Source organism: Portunus trituberculatus, chromosome 21 (assembly GCF_017591435.1).
Source record: "Portunus trituberculatus isolate SZX2019 chromosome 21, ASM1759143v1, whole genome shotgun sequence".
Taxonomy (NCBI): Eukaryota; Metazoa; Arthropoda; class Malacostraca; order Decapoda; family Portunidae; genus Portunus; species Portunus trituberculatus.
This window is the reverse complement of record NC_059275.1, coordinates 16,777,233-16,787,232: the sequence shown is the minus strand read 5'-3', so window position 1 is coordinate 16,787,232 and position 10,000 is coordinate 16,777,233. Positions and strand designations below refer to the sequence as shown.

Here is a 10,000-nt window from a genome sequence, read left to right as displayed (position 1 = left end):
TCCTCCTCCTCCTCCTCCTCCTAAAACCTCCTCACAAACACCTCCCATTCTCCTCCTCAACACTCGTGCAATGGTGATGACTGCGGTGGTGATCGTGGTGATGGCACAAACACGAGGACAGAATGGCGAGGGTCAAGTGTCGCCCCTTCAGGAATACATCGTGGGGAGGAGCGGCGCATACACACACACACACACACACACACACACACACACACACACACACACACACACACACACACACACACACACACACACACACACACACACACACACGATACTTTCTCACCCCTATATAGTCGTTTCAGAAATTTTCACGTGATACACACACTCTTCCTCTTCCTCCTCTTCTCTTCCTCTTCCTCCTCTTCCTCCTCCTCTCCCTGCGTGTAAATATAGAGCATAGGATTCTTTGAGACATCCTTCGTAGGACTTGTAGGATAAAATTTCACCTGCAGAAGAGGAAGAGGAAAGCTGAGTGATAGAAATGGAAGAAGACGACTACCTTCCTTCCTCCTCCTCCTCCTCCTCCTCCTCCTCCTCCTCCTCCTCCTCCTCCTCCTCCTCCTCCAGTGTCACTCCCGCCGCGGCATTGTGCTTTAATGAAGTTCAGAAATTGGTCACGGGTTTGTGTGGGTCTTTGTGAGCGCGCGGCCAAGAGGAGGAGGAGGAGGAGGAGGAAGAGGAGGAGGAGGATGGGAAAGGAAGGTAGAAGGAAGAAGGAGGAGAGCAGTGTGGCGAGGGAAGGGTGGAGTGTTAGACCAGAGAAAGAGAGAGAGAGAGAGAGAGAGAGAGAGAGAGAGAGAGAGAGAGAGAGAGAGAGAGAGAGAGAGAGAGAGAGAGAAATACTGTTATATGTCTGTAATAAACCAAGAAAAGAAAACAAAAAAACATAAATAAGAACTGAAGAAAAGAAAGAGAAAGAAGAAAAAAAAGGAGAGAGAGAGAGAGAGAGAGAGAGAGAGAGAGAGAGAGAGAGAGAGAGAGAGGCTACATAGGTTCATATAATATGAAGGACGTGGCCAGGAAAGGAGGGCGGCAGGCGTACCTCAGGGTTGCCACGGTGCCTGTTTGTTTACTGTGCCTCGAGGGTGCCACTCAGGGCTTGCTTGAGTGCCACTAGCAGCCAAAGGAGGAGGAGGAGGAGGAGGAGGAGGCATTGTTTAGAAGATGTCAGGAAGGTGATGTTTGTCTGAAGGAGCTGAGGAGTCGATCATAAAGAGGAGAGGTCGAAGAGGAGGAGGAGGAGGGAGGAGGAGGAGGAGAAGGAGAAGGAGGAGGAGGAGGAGGAGGAGGAGGAGGAGGAAGAGAACAACAACAACAACAACAACAACAACAACAACAACAAGATTAAGAAAACGAAAAGAGAGAGGAGAACGAGGAGGAAGAACACAAGGAGAAGGAGGAAGAAAAAGAAAATCAAGAAGAAAAAGAAGGAACAACAACAACAGGAACAATAACAACAAGATTAAGAAGAAAAAGGAAAAGAAGAGAAAGAAGGAGGAAAAGAACACAAGGAGGAGGAGGAGGAGGAGGAGGAGGAGATAGAGAAGAAAAAAGTATTGCTGACGTTATCAATGTGGAATGAAAAAAAATAAGGAAAAAATGATGAGGAGGAAAAGGAGAAGAAAAGGAGGAGGAGGAGGAGGAGGAGGAGGAGGAGGAGGAGGAGGAGGAGGAGGAGGAGGAGGAGGAGGAGGAGGAGGAGGAGTATTGATGTTTATATACAGAAGAGGGTAAAAGGATAAGTAAAGTAGGAATGTAATAAAGAAAGTCACAAAAATTATAATAGGTTTTATTTTTTATTCCTGTAAAGTTTAATTGTCAAAGAGAAAAGAGAGAGAGAGAGAGAGAGAGAGAGAGAGAGAGAGAGAGAGAGAGAGAGAGAGAGAGAGAGAGAGAGAGAGAGAGAGAAACTATTCCATCTCATTACTGAAGAACCACAAACGAACCAACCTCCTCCTCCTCCTCCTCCTCCTCCTCCTCCTCCTCCTCCTCCTCCTCCTCCTCCTCCTCCTCCTCCTCCTCCTGGCAACTATAAATACGAAACAACACCTGTTAATGAGTCTTCTCCTAGTCTGCTTCCGAAACAGACCACAGATTAGCCCTTCCAGACCACACCAGGTAGCCGCTCAGTCCCAAGAGAACACCCCCCACACACCATCACCCCATCCCCCCCATCCCCACACCGCATCACCCCCGCACCCCATCACACCACCCTCATCTCCCTCGCTCTCATTTTCTTATCCCTCCTGTCTCTCTTTCTCTCTCTGACATGATGGAAGTCTAAGTGACCTTGATTAGGGAAAGGTCAGGTGATTAGAGAGAGAGAGAGAGAGAGAGAGAGAGAGAGAGAGAGAGAGAGAGTTCAGATACATTTATTTCCACAAGGTAATTTCTTTGACACAGTTTTGGAGACAGTTGTTAATGTCAGACATACTAAATTATACATATGAATAAAGTAAATACTATGATCAAATATAAAGCTGAGAAATTAGAACTGATAAAATATAATGTGATTTTACGTATAATTCATGTCATTTAAGAAAATTTCTTGGCTACATTTAAAACTAGAAGCGGAAGCAGGGGAGGTGATATTACAAGGAAGGGCGTGGTATGTGTTTGGACCAGTGACTGTGAATGTCCTGGCGCCACAAGGTTACTCTGCTGCCTATAGTGACACTTCCTCTACTGCCATGAACCCTCAGGAATTAACCCCTTCAGTATCATGACGCGTTTCCATATTCATTCTGGTTACTATTTGGTGATTTTATACAGCTTCAGAAACTTATGTGGTGGGATTGAAATAGTGACGACTAGCCATTAATCTTCTGACCTCCATAGACCCTTCCTAATGTCAATAAAATGGTCTAATCGTACACAAATCTGAAGGTGAAAATGTGTCCCAGTATTGAAGGGATTAATAGACCCACTCACCATGTACATTTCTTACAACCTTAAACATGGCAAAACAAATGTCATAAAAATGTGTTTGTTTCAGTTTCAGCCACTTGAGTTCTTTTTGGATAGAGGAAACACGGTCAGATTTCTTAATGCCACCAACGACAACTCTTGCTGCAGAATTCTGAAGTGTTTGGACCTTGTTGATAAGAGAAGTAGTGATGGTAGTGGTGCTGGTGGTAGTGGTGGTGATGATGATCGTGGTGGTGGTGGTTGTGCCTAAATACTAATGTAGGTGAAGACAAATAACAGAGAGAGAGAGAGAGAGAGAGAGAGAGAGAGAGAGAGAGAGAGAGAGAGAGAGAGAGAGTAAGTAGGTTAATGAACTAGAAAATTTGTTTGTCCTCCTCTGTCCCAACTCTTCTGACCTCGCGCCTTGACCTTTGACCTGGCTTGCAGTGACCCGCTTTGCTCCTTTTTCTCTCCTTGCCCTTCCTTCCTTCCTCCCTCCATTCTTCTTCTCTCAGTACCTCTTTCCTTCTCCCTCCTTCTTCTTCCTTCCCTCTCCTTCTCTCCTCCTGTTCCGTGTGTTTTTTTCTGTATTTTCCTCCTTTTCTTTCCTTCTCTAAATGTACGAATGTTATTTTTTTTTTCCTTTTTCTTTTCCTTCTCGTTTTTCTTTTTTTTTTTCTTGTTATTTGTAAGTGTCGCCTCTTTTAATTGTTTTTCTTAATCTCTCTCTCTCTCTCTCTCTCTCTCTCTCTCTCTCTCTCTCTCTCTCTCTCTCTCTCTCTCTCTCTCTCTCTCTCTCTCTCTCTCTCTCTCTCTCTCTCGCCATTTTTTTCTCTCTTTGTAAACTGTGTGTGTGTGTGTGTGTGTGTGTGTGTGTGTGTGTGTGTGTGTGTGTGTGTGTGTGTGTGTGTGTGAGAGAGAGAGAGAGAGAGAGAGAGAGAGAGAGAGAGAGAGAGATACTGAAGTCAAAATAGCGAGACATTTCTTCCTTTACATGTGGCTAAGATTCCTGCGTCCTCCTCCTCCTCCTCGTCCTCCTCCTCCTCCTCCTCCTCCTCCTCCTCCTCCTCCTCCTCCTCCTCCTCCTCCTCCTCCTCCTCCTCCTCCTCCTCCTCCTCCTCCTCCTCCTCCTCTCGTTCCGTTTCTCCAATAAGAGCGGCTTGAGCAAACGTGGCTAGGGAGGAGTGACCGTCTCTCTCTCTCTCTCTCTCTCTCTCTCTCTCTCTCTCTCTCTCTCTCTCTCTCTCTCTCTCTCTCTCTCTCTCTCTCTCTCTCTCTCTCTGTTTGTGTCGATCATTAACACGTCACTACAGCATCAGGGAGTCAATAAAGCGGCCACTTTCATCTCCTCCTCCTCCTCCTCCTCCTCCTCCTCCTCCTCCTCCTCCTCCTCCTCCTCCTCTCCTTTAGTCATGTCATCCTTCAGTCCTTCAACACATTTTACTCTTATCATTCTGAATTCCTCACTGTTTTCTTTATTTTTGTCATTTCACCTTTTTTTTATATATTTAATTAGGTTTTGAGAAGGTTTTCATGGGAGGGGGGCGGTGTTGGGGGGTGTTTGTGCATGTTTTGGGGGATAATAGGGGTTTAGTTGACGCGTTGGGGAATGTTGGGGAGGGATAGAAAGTGTTACGTGTCTTTGGGGAGTGTTTGAAAGATATTTGGGAGTATTGCGGGTGTTTAGTGGGGTTGGTTCAGTTGGGGAGCGTTTGTGGCAGTGTTGGGGAGGTTTGGGGAGTAATGATAGTGTTGGGGAGTATTTGTGGAGGTGTAGGGGGCATCTGGGAATGTGGGGAGGAGTTTGGGAGTGTTTTGGGGATGTTTTAGGAAGTAATGGTGGATTTATTGGGGAGTACTGGGGAGTGTTTGAGGTGTTAGGGAATTGTTTGAGGGGCTTTGGGGAGTATGTATGGGTTTTGGGGAGTAATGGATGTGTTAGGGAATGTTTAGGGTGTTGGGGAGGTGTTGGGGAGGGTTGAGTGAGCTGTGGAGTAATTAGAAGTCGAAGGAAGGGAAGACTTGGTGGGGATGTGTCTGTAAACTGCAATTGATAGCTAAGTAAACCCACAGTGGAGAGAGGCGGAAATGACACTTACCCCTCTGTTTGACTCTCTCTCTCTCTCTCTCTCTCTCTCTCTCTCTCTCTCTCTCTCTCTCTCTCTCTCTCTCTCTCTCTCTCTCTCTCTCTCTCTCTCTCTCTCTCTCTCTCTCTCTCGTTTTCTCTTTTTGTGATAAGTTTTCCTTTTTTTTCGTTACCTGTCTTATTTTTTTCATTTATTTCTATTCTTCTCTTCTTTTCTTCTTTTTTTCTTGTGGTTCTGTGCTTTTGTTATTATTATTATTATTTTTTTGTATTTATTTTTTGTTCTATTCTATTTCTTATTATTTGGATTTCTGTATCAATTTGGTTTTAATTTACCTGTTTATATATGTCTTGCCCATCTCTCTCTCTCTCTCTCTCTCTCTCTCTCTCTCTCTCTCTCTCTCTCTCTCTCTCTCTCTCTCTCTCTCTCCCTCTCCCTCTCCTCCCTCGCCCATCCACATCAATGCCAAACAATCTCTCTCTCTCTCTCCATCCTCCACCAATAACCATCCACATCTGTTATCATCTGTGGCGAGGGAATGAAATAGTTAACCCTCCTATGGCTTCCCTCCCCCCCTCCCCCAACAACCCTTGACCAGCATAGGGAGGGGGTCAGAAAGGCCATTGGCGACACATGAATATGGAGGAGGAGGAGGAGGAGGAGGAGGAGGAGGAGGAGGAGGAGGAGGAGGAGGAGGAGGAGGAGGTGAGGTTGTGATGATAATAGTGATGGTTGTGATTTTAAGCTGCCTCACCACTGCTATTGCTATTACGACCACTACCACCACCATGACCCCCTGCCAGACCCTTCACCCCTTCTTCCCCCCTCTCTGTGGTCCGGTAGGGAGTTATGGGAGTAGAGGGGAGCAGAGGCAGCCACTCTCACCCAGCACATGTCCTTCCCAATTATTTCTTCCTGATGTTTATTGTTATTCTTCATTCTTTTTTTTCTTTGTCTCTCCTCCCCCCTTCTCTTCTTCTTTTCTTTTCTTTTTCTTCTTCTTTTCTTCTTTTTCCTCCTCCTCCTCCTCCTCCTTTTCTTGGTTCTTCCTTCTCCTCTTCCACGATTCCTTTGGTGTTCTTTCTCTTCCTCCTCTTTTCCTCTTCTTTTTCTCCTCTTTTTTTCCGCTTTCTTCTGCTTCCTCATTTATCTTCCCCTCCTTCTCTTCTTCCATCTTTCCTCCTCTTATGTTGGCTTTTTTTCTTCCTTTCTCTCATTCTTCCTTCCTTTCTTCTCCTTTTCCTTTTCTCTCCATCCCTTTTCTATCTCCCCTTCTTCTCTTTCTTTCATTATCCTCCTCCTCTTTCATTGTCTTATGCCTCCCTTCCCTCCTTCCTCCTTCCTCTCATCTTTTCTTCTCCTTCTTCTTTCTCTCCATCCCTTTTCTATCTCCCCTTCTTGTCCTTCCTTCACTATCTCTTCTTCCTCTCCTTCGTTGTTTCTACCCACCACCACCACCACCACCACCACCACCACCACCACCACCACCACCACCACCACCACCACCACCACCACCACCAACATTCCTGTCACTGGAGGCATGGAGCGAATCACAGCTTGGGCCATAACGCAGTAGACCCTTGGCCGGGGCTGCATACTGAGAGAGAGAGAGAGAGAGAGAGAGAGAGAGAGAGAGAGAGAGAGTGAATACTTTGTTGACTTGTTACAATATCACAAAAAAAGGAAAAAGAAAAAAAAACGTGAGAGAGAGAGAGAGAGAGAGAGAGAGAGAGAGAGAGAGAGAGAGAGAGAGAGAGAGAGAGAGAAGCACACAAAACAAAGACATACAAACATAAACACACAAAAAAAAAAATAGAGGAAAGAAACACCACCTCCACCACCATCACCTCCATCACCACCACCACCACCACCACCACCACCACCACCACCACCACCACCACCACCACCACCACCTGCTCGTGATCTCATAAGGCCTCCCACAATTCTTTCCAGACGGCAAGAGAAATGTGGAGCAGATCGCGAACACACCAGGCGTTCCTCGCGTCCTGGAGAGATTTCGACGCTGTGGTAAGTAATGATCTAACCGCGGCACTGAGCAGGGAGAGAGAGGGAGAGGGAGAGAGGGAGTGGAAGGAATAAGGGTGTGGGAGTGTAAAGGATATGTGTGTGGAGTTTGAGAGGTGATGTGGAGGGGGAGTGAGGTGGAATGAAGGTAGAATGTGGATAGGTGGATGAGGGGAAGGTTTGGTAGTGGATGAGGATGTGGAGAGGAGAGTGACGTGTGGAAGAAGATAGGGAAGGGAGGGATGATGAGAGAAGAATATGTGGAAGGGTGGAAAATGGAACATGAATCCTAGAAAAATGGAAAAAAAGGAAAGAATTATTTTAGACTTGAGAGAGAGAGAGAGAGAGAGAGAGAGAGAGAGAGAGAGAGAGAGAGGCACCTTCATCAGGAACATTAACAACACACACACACACACACACACACACACACACACACACACACACACACACACACACACACACACACACACACACACACACGGGGGAGCGGAAGTGAGGTGCTGGGGAAGGCCTGGGAACATTCCTGCGTGTGGGGGTTGCTCATCTGTAATGCCACAGGGGGAGGTGAGGGCAGTGGGGGGTGATTACAGGGAGGCGGGGGTGAGGGAGCTGTGAGGCTTATGGAGGCTGGGAGATGAGAGATGAGAAGGGGAGGGAGGTGATAGGAGAGAGGGAGATGAGGGGAGGTAAGGTAAGGTATGGGAGGGAGGGGGTGGTGAGGGGAGGTGAGGAAGGAGAAGTATTGAATGAAGATAAAGAGAGATAATTGTGTTTTTCTTGTTATTATTGTCATTATTGTTTATTTATTGTTTATTTGTTGTTTTTCTCCTTCCTTTTTTTTTTCTTTCTTGTTTCTCCATTTGTTTGTTGTTTTCTCTTTGTTGTTATCATTTATTCGCGTTATTATATATTTATTTTCTGTACTCATCCTTTTTTAGCTTCAATATCCTACACCTCCTTTTCCTTCCTCCTCCTCCTCTTCCACCTCTAACTTCCTCCATTTCATCCTCTTCTTCCTCCACTTTCATTCTACATTTCATCCTCCTCCACCTTTTCTTCTTCCCATCCTAATCCTCCTCCTCCATTCCATCACCTCCTTCCTTCTCCACCATCATTCTCCATTTCATCCTCCCACACACCCATATACTTCCCAGCATCTTCCTCCTCCTCTTCTTCCTTTCCATCCCTCCTCCTTCTCTTCCTCCACCTCGAACTTCTTCCATTTCATCCTCTCCTTCCTCCACTTTGATCCTACATTTCATCCTCCCACACACCCATATACTTCCCAACATTCTCCTCCTCCTCCTCCTCCTCCTCCTCCTCCACTTTCATTCTCCATTTCACCCTCCCACACACCCATATACTTCCCAGCATTCTCCTCCTCCTCTTCTTCTTCCTTCCCATCCCTCCTCCTCCTCCTCCCCAGCCACTCCCTCCCCTGCTGACTTCCCGGCGCGGTAAATCAAGTGTCTCCTGCTTCTTCTGCCTCGTCAGCGCCCCCTGCTGCGTGCCCCGGGCTGCACCTTGTTCCCCGTGGGTAGCGCCAGCCTTGTCATTCGCTCCGGAGTCTTTGTCCTGTGATAAGATGGATGAGGCTGATCTACATCCTCTCTCTCTCTCTCTCTCTCTCTCTCTCTCTCTCGCTGCTGTCGATGTTGATGTCATTCTAGCTTTAGTTTGTTTCTTTTTCTTTTTTTTTTTTTTTGGTGGAAGAAAGTGTAATGGAATAAAGGAAAAGGTTAAGGAAAATTGAATGATTGGAGAGAAGGAATGGAAAAGAGAGAAAGAGAGAATTGATGTGAAAGAAAATGGAGAGAAGGAGGAGGAGGAAAGTAGCATGGAAGGAAGAAAGGAATTAGGAAAAGAAAGGTGAATAACTGAAAGAAGGAAAGAGAGAAGAGAGAGGAGAAGAAGAGGAAAGAAAAGAAAGAAAGAAGCAAGGAAGGAAGGAAAGAAGGAAGGAAGGTAAACAGTAACAAGGAAGGAAGGAAAGAAGGAAGGAATATGGTAAACAGTAACTAGAAGAGAAAAAAAATATAAAACTGAAAGAAGGAAAGAGAAGAAAAGAAGGAGAGGAAAGAGAAGGAAGGAAGGAAGGAAGGAAAGAACATAGAAAAAATTAGAAGAGAAAAATAAATGAAAGAAGAAAGAGAAGAAAGGAGAAGGAGAGGAAAAAAGAAAGAAGGAAGGAAGGAATATGAAAAAAAACGTAACAAGAAGAGAAAAGAATAAATGAGAGAAGGAGGAGAAGGAGAAGAAAGAGAGAAAGAAGGAAAGAATGAAGGAAGGAATGTATGCGTGTGTCGGCGTCATCCTCCCAGTGTCCCCCGCGGCGCGACGAGAACTTGTCATGGGTACTCGCAGGGGTCCCTCTCACACAACCCTCACTCGTCCTCGGCCTTGTCCTCGCCTCGCACTCCTTCATCCTCGTCCTTGCTGCCTGCGTGTCCTCCTCCTCCTCCTCCTCCTCCTCCTCCTCCTCCTCCTCCTCCTCGTTTTTTTTTTTTTTTTTTTTCGTTTTCCGGTCTCAGTTTTGTTTTCTTAATGTTGTTTGTGTTTGTTTTTCTTTTTGTATTGGGTAGTTCTCTGTCTCGCTCTCTCTCTCTCTCTCTCTCTCTCTCTCTCTCTCTCTCTCTCTCTCTCTCTCTCTCTCTCTCTCTCTCTCTCTCTCTCTCTCTCTCTCTCTCTCTCTCTCTCTCTCTCTCTCTCTCTCTCTCACACACACACACACACACACACACACACACACACACACACACACACACACACACACACACACACACACACACACACCTCCACTCTCATGTGTCCTTCCACCCTATACTACCTTCCCCCACTTTAACCCAACCCCGCCCACTCCCGCCCACTCTCGCCCACCCTCAGCTCATGGTGGGCGGCGCGACCCCCACCAATAAAACCACAACACCGCAACACAACACCAATAAAAAGAACAAGTGTTGCACAAGATCATATTCTCC

The 10,000-nt window shown here is 46.3% G+C and overlaps 1 long non-coding RNA gene across 1 annotated transcript in view; it reads left to right on the top strand.

Moving 5' to 3' along the window:
* Positions 1-10,000, top strand: part of LOC123507040 — a 43,738-nt gene that overhangs the window by 4,102 nt on the left and 29,636 nt on the right. Inside the window, exon 2 of the long non-coding RNA XR_006675563.1 lies at positions 6,951-7,025. This is a non-coding gene — a long non-coding RNA (uncharacterized LOC123507040). The remainder of the gene's footprint in view (positions 1-6,950; positions 7,026-10,000) is intronic.